General features: G+C 40.6%; 1 protein-coding gene across 4 annotated transcripts in view; it reads right to left on the bottom strand.

The window, feature by feature from the left end:
• Cpeb3 (cytoplasmic polyadenylation element binding protein 3) overlaps window positions 1–16611 on the bottom strand; it is a 191720-nt gene that overhangs the window by 154810 nt on the left and 20299 nt on the right. Inside the window, exon 1 of one of the 4 annotated variants that reach the window (XM_057777649.1) lies at window positions 2230–2348. The exons of 2 other annotated variants lie outside the window; for them this stretch is intronic. The gene's annotated coding sequence lies outside the window, so the exon portion shown is untranslated. Of the gene's footprint in view, window positions 1–234; window positions 377–2229; window positions 2349–16611 lie in introns of those variants that run through there. One more of the 4 variants, XM_057777648.1, reaches the window with a different exon arrangement.

Below are 16611 nucleotides of genomic sequence, written 5' to 3'. Positions count from 1 at the left end.
GACGTTTTAATATAAAAGAAAATCCAGTTTTTAAAAAGAGGAAAATCGCCGGGCGTGGTGGCGCAGGCTTGTAATCCTAGTACTCCGGAGGATCAAACATTCAAGGTCAGCCTTGAATACTTAGTTCGAGTCCAGCCTAGTATAAATGAAACCTGACTCAAAAAAAAAAAAAAAAAAAAAAAAAAACACGAGAGAAGGAAAGAAAGAAGGAAGAAAGAGGAAAAGAAAACCTACTGAAACGTTTAGACGTGTTTGCTTCTTATTACTCTAAGGATTGTGGGGTTTTCTGCTTATTCTCCAATTTTCTCCAATTCTGCCGCCCAAGAGATTTCCTGGCTTCTTGGCGTTTCAGGTCTCAACGGGAGCCTGAGAAATTCTCTGCAGAGTGGAGAAATGCTTCTGGTTGGATTTGAGGTCAGAGGGAGGGAGGTGGGGAGGGAGGAGAAGGGAGGGAGTCTGTGAGATGGAGTGGGGGCGGGACTTTAAAATGCTTCTGAGATTTAAGTAGACAGTCAAGATAATTCTGGGGTTGCCAGATTTTCATTTTTGAATCCTCCTGCTGCTGCCTCGGTCACAAGACTGGCAAATTTAGAAATCATTCTTTTATCACTAGTATTAACAGTGAAAGACTATGGTTTGAGGACCCCGAATTACCATATGCTAGCAACTGTTAAAAATAGAGAGTACAAAGTCCCAAATTCTCATACATTGTAATTATAGTACATTACCCTCACTGCTTCATTTAGCCATATAAGGAGTGTATGGTATTTTCCACTTCACATAGAAGAGCTATGTTCACCTCTGCCATACAACCTGTTTTCTTACTCAAGGATGAAAACAGTAATCACTCAAAACCAAAAGATTTCCATGTGTGTAGTAATCACTGAATTAGCTTGTCTCAGAATATGTTAATTGCTTTAAATATCTGAATATTACAGGACTGAGACCTTGAAAACAAATATTTTGAAATGTTAACGGCGCTATGACCAAACATATAATTTTTAGATGACTCCATACAGTTGCAACAAAGTTATTAATATATTTAATACAGTTAATTAAATCATATACTGGAGAAGCATCTTTCATGGGACATTTGTAAAAGGGCATTCAGATACACACAACAACTCTGCCTTTGGACTATTGAACAACTCTTAAAATGGAGGTATCATCTCTCTTAACTATTACACAAAGGATATCAGACAAGTTGGATTAACTGTTCTGTTTTATTAAAACTATCATTAAAATGCTTAACAGATCGCATCTTTCATTTCAAAGTTTCGTGTACAAAGAATATAGTAGACTTAGGGAAACATTTCACTTCTCAATCACCGTACTTGCCTTCTTATTCCCTGCCTCTTCCCCTCCCCTGGGAAAAAAAGCCCAGCCCAGTATAATATAACATGCACCAGGGATTGCCGATTGCCTGCTACTATCAATAAAGCTTGCTTTAGATTGCTTTTATATTCCTCAGTTTCCTCTATGTAAAACAATGGCTTTGATTAGTATTATAAACAGAGAACAGAGGACAGTGAACCTCGGACTCAGACAACACAAAGTTCCATCACTGCCAAAAAGGATGGTCACAGATGCTCACACTTCCTTCTTACAGTGCTGCAGTAGACCATTATACTTCTGGAATTTGAGTGCTTTGATGAGAGAGAATTTTCTTTACAATGGCTATATCATCATGGCTGAAATACGTATTGGATTATATTTAGTATAGCTTTTCTTACTGTTTGTATTCAGTGCTTTTTGTGAATGCCTTTAGCTTAAACTGCATGCTCTTGATGGGAAAAAAATGCTGTACTTTACCCCCCACCACCAAGCCAAAAAGTAACCTAGACTCAGAATATTTTATGATGACTTTAATTAATAGTACTACTATCTCATTAAATTCTCAATGTTATAAGAAAACACTCCTTTTTTCAATACTCTTAAAATAATACAAATTTTGCTTTCTGTATAAATTTACTGTCAAGGTCAAGACCCACCTTTTAATAAATAAGATCTTTAAAAAAAAACTAACTTAGTGATTAAGATAAAATTTACAAAGTCAACATGAAGTATCCATAAATAACTGCCTGTATAATTTAACTTGGAGGTTTTTTTGCTTATATATAGCAAAGTCTGAGAAATAGATGCCTGTTTCCCCTCCCCCACCACACACAATAGATCGGCTTTTACATGCAACAACCCAATTTCAAGTAATGAATTCATAGCAGCAGTTACCTTTAAGTGTCCAGTTTTTAAAGAGCGATAAAATTGAAAAATGAACAGTATTTATTTCTTCTTTCGGGTTGATTATGTGACCGCTCTGGAAAAGCACTTTGACAACTGTAAGAAGAGTGGGCATGCGCACACAGAGGACTGTGGGGGCTGAAGTCCTTCACAAAGTACTCTGCCGGGCTTCAGCACGTTCAGCCAGGAAAGGAGGAAACCTCGTAAATACAGATTCCAAGGGGGAGAGGTTGTGCCCAGATTATATTATAGCCTCCTAACCAATCTAGACCAGGAGTTGTTGAAATAAAAGAAGGAAAAATAAACTGGGTTGTCAACTTGATTTAGGAAGCAAGGCTAAAAGAGAAAGTAGATTGTAGGACAGAATAAATAGATCCAGCCGAGCTACCTTAAATGGAATTATGATGGTAATGGCTGGATAGCCAGCAATAGGAACCCTACTAGAAAGAAAGAGATTAGGGTGTGGAATAAAAAAATAGGCGGAGAACTACAGGAGAATGATAAACACTTAAAGCCCCCACCCCCAGTTGCTTTGTTCTGTTTTGAAACACAAGAGACAAGGTTTCCCTACACAGCCCAGGCTAACCTGGATCATCTGGCCTCCCCCAAGAGCTGGGGTTAGAGATATGTACTACCACACCTGCTGAAAGAAAACCCTCTTAATACAGAATTTTAAAAGTCCCTTAATACTAAATGTGTTACTGACCTTGAAGGTAAAAATAGGTTTTAATAAAAAATGTTTGACATTTTATCTACCAGAACTGACTGCCTGAGACAGGATCTCCCTGTGTACCTCCTGGATAACTTGGAACTAAGTATGTAGATTAAACAGGCTTCAAAATTGCACCAATCCTCTTGTCTTTGCTTCTCCAGTGCTGGAATTAGATGCTTGTGCCACCACACCCAACTCAGGATTTCTTTGTATTTGACTTCTTACCAGATGAGAAAAGCCCACCTCATAACCTGAGCACCAGAGAGGCTGAGGCAACAGAATGGCCATGAGCTCTCAAACAGCCTGGGCTGTACACAAACCAAAAGCGGGCTGGAGAGATAGCTTAGATGATAAAGTATAAGAACCTGAGTTAGATCCCCAGAACCCATTAAAAAAAGAAAACAACCTAGGCATAGCAGCATTGCACCCTTATAAACCCAAAGCTGGGGGGAAACAGGTAGGTTCCTAATAGGCAAGTCCAGTCCAAGTTCAGAGATAGTCTTAAAAAAAAAAAAAAAAAAAAGCAGGGAGGTTGCAAGTGTGGATGGATATGAAGGTACTGGGAGATGGGTGGAATCAGGATGCATGAAACCTATAAAAAGTCGATTAAAAAGTCTATGGCCATATCACCATGACCTCGACATATCTCTTCTGATCTAAGCGGAATGGGTGGGAGACTGCCCGAGACAACTAGATACTTTAGGCTCTTGGCCTCCCCATCTTTCCATTTTGGCTACAACAGAGGGCCACTGCATCATTCCCCCACCTATCTCCACCCCAGTAAAAAAAAAAAAAAAAATAGCAAACTATTGCTGAGGAAGGACACCTGAGTTTGACTTCTGGCTTCCATTTGCACTTAGTCACACACACACACACATACACACAAACACACATAAATATATATATATATATATATATATATATATATATACTCATGCAAAAAATTTTACCCATATGTTTTGAGTCAACTTGCCCTATTTTTACCTGAAAAATCTACCTTGCATTATTGATATAGTGATCAAATAAAATTAAACTCTTTCAATGAAAAATAGTATTTGATAAGATATTAATTGGTAAATAACTTAAAACCTTAAGAGTATAACTATTGAACAATGACTTCTTTGTTCAAGATATATATACAGTTTCTACTTAGGGGGAATTGTAGAGGGAGATATTTGGTTGTTTTTCAAACAGGTGGAAATTTAATTTAGCCCAGGCTACCCTTGAACTTGCTATGTAGCTGAACTCCTGGTGCTTCTGTCTCTACCTCCCAAGTGGTGGGACTACAGGTGCTACCACAGCCTTGTTTTTATTATTAAACTTGGTATGTGATTGTCCCTATTTTAACATAATGATTTCAGGCTGAATCTCACAGCCTATTAGCATCAACTATCATTATGTATAGCTCCTGAAAGCAATAACTCAAGAGCTAAGTTTGCTTGCGTAGGCAGAGGATAATATTTCTTGTGGAATCTGGTTCCATGCCATTCACCCATGGGGTTCAGAGTAAATGTCAGCTGATGACTGTGCTGATTGAACTTAGATCTGAAAATACTAAGCAGCATTTATAACTCTCAATTCTGTTTCCCTTTCTTACAAATCAGAAGTAAAGTTGATCAGAAACTACCAATTTGCATCTTTTAGTAATCTTTGTTCCTAGTTATTTTTTTCTTTTGTCCTTCCTTTTGTCTTTTTGTTTGTTGTTTTGGTGAATTTCTTGTTTTGTTTTGTTTGAGACAGGGTCTAACTATGTTGCCCTGGCTGGCCTAGAAATTGCTATGACCAGACTGGCCTTAAACTCACAGAGATCCACCTGCCTCTGGCTCTCAAGTGCTAAGATCAAAAGTATGGGCATCATGCCCAGTTTGGTTTGGTTTTGAGACAAGGTCTCTACAGGCCTGCAACTTGCCTTTTAACCAAAGCTGATTTTGAACTTCTGGTCCTCTTTTCTTTTCCTGTTCCTCCCACGTGCTGAGATTACAGGGGTGTACCGCCACATCCAGTTTACACAGTGCCGGAGTCACTGGGGTGTACCATCACATCTATTTTATACGGTGCTGGGGTTACGGGGTGTACCACCACATCTAGTTTATATAAGGTTACAGGGTGTACCACCACATCTAGTTTATACGGTGCTGGGGTTACAGGGTGTACCACCACATCTAGTTTATACGGTGCTGGGGTTACGGGGTATACCACCACATCTAGTTTATATACGGTTATGGGGGTGTACCACCACATCTAGTTTATATAAGGTTACGGGGGTGTACCACCACATCTAGTTTATGCAGTGCTGGGATGAACTCAGAGCTTCATGCATGCTATGAAGGCACTGTTTCAACTAAACTGCATCCTTAAGCTCTATGTCCAGTTATTTCTAAGGGGGGGAAACGCTAACAATTTAGGTAGAAGTTATATATAGAGGTATGTGCCTGCAATCCCAACACTTTAGAGGCTGAGACAGGAGGATTCACACTAGCTCCAGTCTTGGAGACTTTGCTGCCTAGTCCAGTACCTACCCCCAAAAAAGGATTTTTATACATTTTGTTTTGTTTATTATTCATGTGCATGTTTGAAATGGTTTACTCGAACATTTATTAATCCAGCTGACCCTAAGTACAGGTCTACTGGTAATTCAAAGGCTAGAAAAAGATAAACTTTGGTCTTGACCCTTGGTGGGTGATAATGAGCACTACCCATACTTCCTGGAAACTTATTGTACTTAGAAGTGAACCACTAATATCTGCTCTACTTTCCTAAAATGAGATTTCAGACCTAAAAAGAAAATAGTTCAAACAAAAATACCAAGAGCACATATCAGGCAAACCAAGGAGGGCCCTCAACAACGACAGAGGCTCTCTGCTGCAGTATTGGTTTGTAGTGTATGTGTGGTATTCCTGTCTGCATGTATGAGCACACATGAAAAAGACACCATTTTTGTTTGTTTGGGTTTCTTAATTAACTTATTTTTATTTTATGTGCATTGGTATTTTACCTGCCTGTATGTCTATGTGAGGCTGTCAGATCTTGGAGTTACAGACAATTGTTAGCTGCTATGTGGGTGCTGAGAACTGAACCCAGGTTCTCTGGAAGAGTGGTCAGTGTCATTGTCCCCCCCCCCCACCAGGGGTTTCTGTGTGTAGCTTTGGAGACTGTTGGCCTTGAACTCACAGAGATCCACCTGCCCCTGCCCCCAGTGCTGGGATTAAAGGTGTGCACCACCACCGCCTTGACCAGTCAGTGCTCTTAACCACTGCGCTGTCTCTCCAGCCCAGTTGTTTGTTGTTTTTTATTTGTTGTTTCGTTGTTGCTCTCCACTTTATATTGAGGCAGAGTCTCTGCCTCACACTTGAACCTAAGATGGCTGATTCTACCAGTCTAACTAGCATGTTTGGTCTAAGACCCCATCTCTGTCTCCTGAACTCTAGGAGCACAGGCACAATCATCACCTTCCTGCACCTCATTTTGTGTTTAACCAAAATAGCCAAATACATTTTTTTGAAACAGGAACTCTGTAGCCCACTTTAGCCTTGAACATAAATCCACCTGACACTGCCTCCCAGGCATGAGCCACCACACTCAGCCCATGTATTCCTTTTTGGGATAATCTTCTTTCATTACTAGCACCTCTATAATACTGCTTATAAACACAGATAGCATGTAGGTTTTCCATGCATACACCTTTTCTTTCTTTCTTTTGACATGTCTCACTATGTTGTTCAGGTTAGTCTCATATTTATAGGCTCAAGTAATCCTCCTGCCTCAGCTTCTCAAGTATCTAGCAACAGCACTGGCAATATAGTAGTGAACACAGCCACCTTCCAAGTATTAAAGACAGGTATATACCACCTTTCCTAGCTCAATATATAACACATAAATGGATGAATGAGTGGATTTACCAATAAATAATGTCTTTTTATTATCTGAAGCAGCCAAGATTCTATACTTTATTTAGAAGGACAATTACACTGGGAGTCGGCCACAATCACAAACCTATAATCCCAACACCCAGGAGGTGGAAGCAAGAAGATCAGATGTTCAAGGTCATGCTTAGCTACATTATTAAGTTCTTGGACAGCTTGGACCACACGAGACCTTGTCCCAAAAAACAAAAAGAAAGAGAGAGAGAGAGAGAGACAGAGAGAGAGAGAGACAGACAGAGAGAGAGAGAGAAAAGAAAATTGAACAACCAAAACCCATGAGACCAATGTGAAAGGGACCACCCAGGAAAGAAAGGCCAAGAGGAGAAGGAATAAAATAAGACAGGGTAATAAATAAGAGTGAAAATATAGTCAAAATGCATGATCTAAGTGGATTAAATTGGTACAATAAAGCCCATTGTTTTATACAATGAATATATACTAATTTTTTAAGTATTAAAGTAGTTTAGAAACATATCCAGAATTTAGAGTGTTTTTTCAGTGGTGCAGTGTTGGACTCACATGTGCAAGGTCCTGGAATGGATCCCCAATACCAAAGGGAAAAAAATCTAGAGAACTATCTTCACAATATTAAGGTAAACAACAATTGACTCGTTTGGGTACTGAGGATTGAATCCGTGGCCCACATACATTAAGCACATATTCTGACCACTGAACTACACCTCCAGCCCCATCAATTCCTTAAAACAAATCACAAAAACACTAACCATCAATGAAAATAACAAACTGGACTAATATGAATATATTTAGTTGGGCATGCCTTTAATCCCAGCACTCAGAAGGCAGAGACAGATCTCTAAATTGGAGACAAGCATGGTCTACAGAAGGAATTCCGGGGCAGTCAGGGCTGTTACACAGAGAAAACTTGTCTAGCAAGGGAGTGGGGAAAACGTTTGCCACTGACCTCTGACCTTTGCTTACAACACCAGGCTGAGGCAGGAGGGAGGCTAGAGAAGGCCCTCGGAGAGGTTGTTAGGTAAACAGGAGTTCCAGAGTTCAGCGAAAGCATTTGATCGGGAAAAGGATCATGGTAAGCTCTGTGGATATAACACTGCCTGGGAAAGGAGTGGAGAGTTAAGGAAACTTTGGGATACTGTACAAAACAGGTGGCAAAATACCTAATTTTCTAACTGTTCAAAAAAACACATCTCTCTATTGCCTCTCTTCTATCAATCTGTCCATTTAATTCTTTTGTTGTTAGAGTCTCTCATCCCTTTCTCTTTCAGGTGTCTACTTTTATATGCTCTGATAATAACCCTTTGACTGGAATATAGTGATAGATAAAACAGATAGATTGGTTTATATATGTATGTATATGTGTGTATATATACTTCCATTATGTGTGTTTTTGATCCAATACTAAAAAGTACACAGATTTTTGTTGGGGTTAGGTGTGCTATGTGTATTTGCTTTGAGGAAACGCCTATGTAACCTGCTATATAACCGAGTTGTTCGGCCTATCCTGTTTAATAGCACCACCCCAAGTCTCCTCACTCAAGGTTAAGAATCTAGGCAGGATTCTGCTCTTCCTCTTCCCCCTCACTGAGGGAGTCTAACTGGTCACTAAAACTTGTTCGTTCTGCCTCCTAAATTTCTGCTTGCATCCCTTCCTCTTCATTTTCACCCAGTATAATCCCGTCTCTTAACTCTCTACAGTAATATCATATATATGTCTCTCATATAGTACCCTCCCAAATGTGACTTCCGTATAAATCTTCCCAGCTTCTGTTCTGTGAAGCGTGCACTGACCACGTGGGCATAATCGCCTAGTTCCCTGGAGCACAGGTGTACTGGAGGACAGTACTCCTCATGCTTTGCTTGCTTGTCTGTTTTTGCTAAACTAGCTACTGTAACCTAGGCTCTGTGGTGATGCTGGACAAGATTTGTTAACCAATCAAAAACAAGGTATAATTTTTGCCTCATAAAAACTAATAGATTTTTTTTCTAAGTTAACATTAGATAAAGAAAAACTCATACCATTACAGGTATTTCAAAACTACTATGTTTAATGAGCATGATATAATGTTTAATATAATTAATCTATCCTTTCTCTTGTTGTAGGATACTTATTTCTAGGATTTTCCAAATCAATTCTTTCCTTGAATCTTTATTTTAAATAGTTGTCTTGTATCATATATACATCCTAGGTAAGTTATTCCCCTTGTATTCATTTTGAGTCTCAAAAAAAAGCTCAAGGTATTAGATATTTTTTATTATTATTTAACTTTATTTCATGTGCGTTGGTGTGAAGGTGTCAGATTCCCTGGGACTGGAGTTACAGACTGTTGTGAGCTGCCATGTGGGTGCTGGGAATTGAACCCAGATCCTCTGAAACAGGAGCCAGTGCTCTTAACCTCTGAGCCATCTCTCCAGCCCCGTATTAGATATTTTTACGTATCATTTTTTCATTAAAAATTCATGAGGACCAAAGGGTACAGTTTAATGGTAGAGAACTCCCCTAGTGTGATCAAGCCCAGAGCTTGATTTCCAGCACCATTTACTTTATTGTAAATTGTAGAGTCAGAGAGATGACTTAGCAAGAAAAGTCACTAGCTTGATAAACCTAAACTCAATTCCTAAAACTCACTTGATAGGAGAAAACCAGCTTCCAGAAATTGTTCTCTGACATAAACACACTCACTCACTCACTCACTCACTCACTCACAGTCACACACATAAAAGCAAAAAATAAAATCTATAAAAATCTGAAGTTATATCAGCATCTAAATTTTCTCTTAATAAACTGTTACTTTTTTTTAGATTTGACTCAATCAATGTAAGTTGAGTTTCTCTCATAATGTTCTTTTTCTGTTTTTTCTCGCTCTCTCTTTATTCATTTGTTTTGTTTACTTGAGATGAGTTTCACACGACCCAGGCTGTGCTCAAGCTCCCAAGTCCAGGCTGCCTTTGCATCCCTGGCCTTCCTGCCTCTATCTCTAAAGTGCATGGGTTACAAGGGCGCCACCACACTTAACTGTTTTGTCTAATTGTATACGTATGAGTGTTTCCCCGCACATATACATGTGTACTACCTGAGTGTCTGGTACCTGAGGATGCCAGAAGAGGGCAATGGATCTCCCAGAACTGGAGTTACAGGTGGCTGTGGGCTGCCTGGTAGGGTGCTGGGAACTGAATCCTGGTCCTCTCCAGCTAGAGCAAGTGCCCTGAACTCTCTCCCTCCAGCCCAGTTTTTCCACTGTCTTATTCTCGTCATAGTAACTCTCTTTCTGAAGACTATAAAAACTACAAGAATTATTTTATAAAACAGATAAAGCCAAGTCTAATGCATGTGCCTGTAATCTTAGCACGTTAGAGGGTGAGGCAGGAGGATTGCTATGAGTTCTAAGCCTGTTGTAGAATGAGACACTTTCTCAAAACTAGACAAATGGGCTGGGAAAATGGCTCAGAGGTTAAGAGTGCATGCTGCTCTTCAAGAGGACCTAGTTCACATTCTGGATGCTTATATCAGGGAGCTCACAATTGCCTGAAACACCAACTCCAGGGGACGTGACTCTTTTCTGGCCTCTGCAGGCACACATGCACACATTTGTGACATACACTCACATACACATTAAATTTATTATAAAGGCAGACAAACATATCCAGGCATAGTGGCACAAGTCTGCAATCTCCACATTCAGGAGGTAGAGGCAGAAGGATTGGGAGAAACAAACTCCTCTTCTTTGTTTTCTACTTCATTTTTGAGACAAGCTTTCACTATGTAGTTCAGATGGCCTGGGATTTCCTGTGTAGCCCAAGCTAGGCTTCATCTCCTCATCCTCCTGCCTCAGGCTTCTGAATGCTGGGACTGCAGGAGTGTAGAACCACATCTGTTTGAATTCATTTCATTTGGTCCCTGCAATAAACCTTTGAGGTAAATACTGCTCCTATCTCTAACAGCAAAAGTAAAAGAGGCAACTTAGGTGATTTCCCTATTCAAACTCACACACTATTGCAGAACAAGGACCTCATTTCAGGTTGACACCAGCCTTGTCTTTTGTTTAGTGACTCATACAAACAGGTTCCTTTTTCCTCAATCCACACAGCCACAAAAACAGTTTGAGCTTCAAAGGTGTGGAAAGAAGGCAAATGGTTGTTTAGAAGCTTCCCTTTCTACGACTGAAGCAAACCTATATGGATGGCCTTTGCCTGAAAACCAGGGGAAGCTTTAGCCAGATTCTACCCATGGGCAAGTCTCTGAGTGTCCCAAAATAATCACAACTGTCTTCCAGAAGATGACTCATCAAAGCTCAGTGCGGTGGCACATCCTGATAATTCCAGAACTAGAGTGGAGGTAGGAGGACCCAGAGTCCAAGGTCATCAGTTCTAGTGAGCCCAGGCCAAACTGGGCCACATGAGACCTGTCTGAAAGTAAAAAGACAACTGATTTGTCTTAACAGATTGAGAGAAAAGCCTAGCCAGACTAGAGGTAATGCTACAATCTCCACATTAGCAGCCAGCAATTATCAGGTTCTATCCAATCTGATGAGTTATAGAAATTGTCACAACAAGGACAAAGTCAGTGCGTCTGTTCAGGTAACCCCTGGATCGTCTCATTTGAAGCCAAGTAGTATCTACAGAATCAGTGCCTTTCTTACACGGGGAATTGGACTTTAGCAAATCCCTTCCCTTTATTACCTAACAGCTAGGGCAGTAAATACAGTATGGTGCGCGCCCTCACCCTCCCTTTCACAGGTTGTATATACACCCTCAGCACCACAGAGAGCCGGACAGACTGAAATCCAGCCCATACTCTTCTCACCAAGGGCATGAACCTTACTGCTTATGAGCTACATCCTGAAGGGGCACAATCCACTACCAGTATGAATGAATACATGAGTCCCACCATGGGAAAGTCAAGTTTAAGCTCAGAAATATTATAAAACACAGTTCCTACACAGTACATCTGGGACTGGGGTATAGCTCAGGAGCAGTGTTTCCCTAGTGTGTTGAGAGACCTAGGTTTGATCTCCAGCTTAGAGAAAGGGATAGATCCAAGCAGAGAATGATAACTCAATTCTCTTAACTCACCTGTCGGTTTTGTTTGTTTTGAGATAGGGTCTCAATATATAGACCAGACTATCCTTGAACTAACTCACAGAGATCTACCTACCTCAGCCTCCTGATTGCTGGGCTCAAAGTTGTGTACCACCTACCTATCAGGTTGTTTTGTTGGTGTTGTTACTCACACTGTAACTTGTTCAGTAGTTCACTTAATGTAGGCTGTCTTTGTCTTCTACTATTGAAGACTGCCTTCCTTGGGGCCTTGCTTTAACCCCATAAACCCAAATTCAGAGGTGTTTTTCACTTTTTTTGTTGTTTGAGATAGTTACCCAGTGTTGTTGAGATAGTTACCCTATGGGACCCACATTAATCTCAAATTCACAAGCCTCCTGCCTCAGCCTCCTGAGGCTAGGATTACAGGCATGTGCCACTATACCTGACTGACTGATATTTTCTTGGGGAATGAGAAACAAAAAAAGTATAGCAACTGTCTACGCTACCACTTTTGGAAAAACTAGACTACCTGCCAAGATGCTAACAGAAATGACATCATCACAGTAGTCGGGGATCGGCTTAATAGTGTAAGAGGTGATATGTGGAAAGGGCATGGGCTTACCAAATTTAGTTGTCACCAGGCATAGTGGCACATGCCTGGAATACCAGCACTCAGGAAACTGGCACAGAAGGATCAGAAATTCAAGGCCAGCCTGGGCCCCATAGTGACTTTGAGACAAGTTTAAGTTAAATGAGACCCTGTCTCAAAAATAAATGAATAAAGTGTATCTACATCTGATTGTCTAGTTATTCCCACTACCACTTTTCTGGTCCTCAGTAACAACAGTAGCAAGTATTCAGGCCACAGGCAACACTCTGCTACTGTCCAGTCTACTGCCCTCTCTCAGGGAACTCAATAACCTAGTCTTCCTAAAAATGACAAAATATATATATATATCTAGGAGCAGTTGTGTACCCTGTCTTCCCAAGTATTAAAGATCTGATACAAGAACACTTTAGCCCAGGAATTTGAGGCTAGCTCAGGTTGGCCGTGAATTCACTCTGTAGACCAGGGTGGGCCTTGATCTTGTGGTCCTCTTGATTCAGCTTCCCAAATGGCTTTGATGATTAGCCTATGCAACCAGGACAGCCACAGATTATAACTTAGGGAAGCAAAGGAACCAGAATTTATATGTAAACAATATGCCTATAAAAGCCTATGTTCTTAGTTTCAGTTGGCTTCCTCTAGAATAAAATGGGGACAATTTTAAAAACTGCTGGATCTAAATCTCCAAAATTCTGTTAGTGTGTATGAAAGCATTTTTAACAAACTACAGCAGTAGAGGTCAATGTATGCGATCTAAAGTTAATCCTGGGAGGCAGCTGAACTACCTAGAAATTCTTTTTTTTTTTTACTTTTTTATTTTATTGATTTTTATTGAGCTCTACATTTTTCTCTGTTCCCCTCTCCTACCTAGAAATTCTAGAGGATAGGGTCTGTCTCCTTCCTACTTAATACCAACTGGTACCAGGAATCGCATGGGTCAGACTAACAGAGGAATAGGCTCTTACCAGCCAGAACTTCTGACTTGCTTTTTATTTTTTGAAACCTATGATATAGTGCTGGCTGGCCTTAAACTCACAGAGATCCGCTTGCCTCTGCCTCCGAGTTCCGGAATTAAAGACATGCACCACCACATACTTCTTATCCCGCTTCTTCCTACAGACCTGTATTTCCTACTTAGTGAGGTCTGACCTCAACCACCACAGGATAAGGATTTCTTTTTTTTTTTTTTTTTTTTTTTTTTTTTGTGGTGGTGGTGGAAGGATACAGGTATTTTTAATAGTTCCTTTTTATTTTTTTATTAGTTTTAAACTAATAAAAGTATTAAATACACAAAAGTGTATTGAGAATAGCCGTGTTTATACTAGCTAACATTCTGAACTACGTAAGAATTTCTTGTTGGATGGTGGTTGCACACACCTTTAATCCCAGTACTTGGGAGGCAGGGGCAAGCAGATCTGTGAGTTTGAGGCCAGCCTGGTCTACAGAGTGAGTTCCAAAACAGCCAGAACAATGCAGAAAAATCCTATCTCAAAAAAAAAAAAAAAAAAAAAAAAAAAAAAAAAAACAGAAAAGAATTTCTTATGCCTTAGGGCAGTGGCTCTCAACTTGTGGATTGCAACCCCTTTGGCAAACTTCTATCTCCAATAATATTTACATTATGATTCATAACAGTAGAAAAGTTATAAAATAGCAATTAGAATAATTTTATGGCTGGGGGGTCACCACATGAGGAACTGTATTAAAGGATCACAGCATTAGGAAGGGTGAAACCACTGACTTAGGGAGTTAATCGTCACATAGCCCTAAATAATAAAAATTATCATTCTTTTGCTTGGGTTTTCTTTTTTCTCGTCTTTTTTTACATTTATCTATTGTGTGTATGTGGAGGGGAGGAGCGCTAGTTCTCTCTCTCCAGCACTTGAGTCCTGGGGATTGAACTCAGATCGTCAGGTTTAGCACCAAGTGCCTTTACCTTCTGAGCATCTCCTCATTCCCAGTCGTTGGTTTGTTTGTTTATCTTGTTTTAAGGAAACTCAGGCTTAGGAATGATAGATGTTGAAGAGATGGCTCAACAGTTAAGATCATTTGCTCCTCTGTTCAAAGTACACATATAACTTGTTTCTACTGCATGTGCTGGCTTTTTGGGACCCTAGTCTATTTGGATGCAAAGCTTCCCTGGCCTGGATGTAGGGGGGAGGGCCTTGGACTTCCCACAGGGCAGGGTTCCCTGTCCTCTCTTAAGGAGGGAGGAGGAGGAAGGAAGGAGAGTGGGGGAGCAGGAGGGGAATGGGAGGAGGGGAGGAAGTGTAAATTTTTGAATGGAAAAAAAATAAAAAACTGAAAAAAAATCAAAACAAAAAACAAAGTGCCCATATAAAAAGCTAGGCATGATGGGGCACGCTTGTAATCCCACTGCTGGGGTAGCAGAGATGGGAGGCTTCCTGGGGCTTGCTGGCCTAGTCTAATTGGTGAATCCATGTCCTGGTAAGTGATCCTGTTTCACAGCCTCCTTTAACTCCAACTCTAGAGGATCCTGTGGCCTGCTCCGGCACCTGCCCAAATATGTACATATGTCATCCCCCCAACACACACACAAATGAATTATTAAATAAAATCAAGAGTGGCTGGGGACATAGTTTAGTAGTATAGCACTTTCCTAGCATATACAAGAGCCAAATATATATCTTAACATATTTATTAAGACATTTTAAAAAGGTGTTTTTAGCCGGGCGGTGGTGGCGCACGCCTTTAATCCCAGCACTCTGGAGGCAGAGGCAGGTGAATCTCTGTGAGTTCGAGACCAGCCTGGTCTACAAGAGCTAGTTCCAGGACAGGCTCCAAAGCCACAGAGAAACCCTGTCTCGAAAAACCAAAAAAAAATAAATAAATAAAAATAAATAAATAAATAAAAAGGTGTTTTTGTTTTTTGATATGGGGTCTCAGGTAGCCTAGGTTAGCCACAAACTCACAATATAATTGTGGACAGACCATAAATTCCTCATCCTCCTGCCTCTACTATCCCAGTACTGAAATTATAGGTAAGTGCCACCATACCTGTTTTAAGGATTTTATTAAATTTATTTAGCATTTTCAGTAGAGATGGGCACTAACACGCCTGGCATGCACGTTAAAGTTAAAGAACAACTTAGATGACTTGATTCTTGCCTTTCACATCACGGTTCCTGAGGATGGAACTTAGTTGTCAGGCTTGGCAACTCGGACTGCCAGCCTACCCCTATCATTTTTTAACACTTCTCTTTCCTGTGAATCCGTGGTCTTAGACTCATTATATAGCTCAAGCTGTCCTCAGTGTCATCCTTCCTAGATTTGGGGATTACAGAAGTATGTCACACAGTCAATCTGACCAGCTTCTCTTCGAAACTGGATAGTCCAGGCTCAGGTACTTTTCCTGCTGCAGTTAGGACTCAATTTCTCCCAAAGGGCTTTGCTGTCTTTATTGGAAACAGCACCAGACATATCTCTGCCGCACTGAGGTCCACTGTCTAAAGCACTCTCAGCAGTGAGACACAGAAAATAACCAAGGGCCTATTAAGCTCTTACATCACTCCAGGGCTTCTCTAGCCTGAATCACCAAACTGTTCAAAAACAAACAATTCCAAAGGCTTAGGAACCACGTGGTCAGGTTTAGTCACAGTTACTGACTGGCCAATTTTCTGTGTTAGTTACTTCTGCATCATTGTGACCAAAATAACCTAACAGAAACCACTTCAGGGAGGAAAGGTTTATTTGGCTCATATTTCCATCAGTTTTAGTGAATCATGGTAGGGAAGGCACGGCAGAGTTCAGAGCACGCATGTGGCAGAAGTGCCTGGCGTAGTAGTGGGCAGGAAGCAGAGACCACAGCTGGAAATAGGAATCTTCCTCACTGGACAATTTGTCCCAGAGAACTACTTCCACCAAGCAGGATCTACCTCTTAAAAGCTTGAGAGCTTCAAAATAACACCACAAATCCATTTAAAGAAACCTATATGGAAGACTGAGAAGAAGGAGTTTTGGGGAAGTTTGCTTGTTTGTTTGGTTGGTTTTGGCTTTTCAAGACAGGGTTTCTTGTAAGCTTTGGAACCTGTCCTGGAACTCAGTCTGTAGACTAGGCTGGCCTTGAACTCACAGAGATTCACCTGCCCCTGCCTCCC

Source organism: Chionomys nivalis, chromosome 8, assembly GCF_950005125.1.
Source record: "Chionomys nivalis chromosome 8, mChiNiv1.1, whole genome shotgun sequence".
Taxonomy (NCBI): Eukaryota; Metazoa; Chordata; class Mammalia; order Rodentia; family Cricetidae; genus Chionomys; species Chionomys nivalis.
Note: the sequence above shows the minus strand (reverse complement) of the source record. Positions and strands in the feature narration are given on the sequence as shown.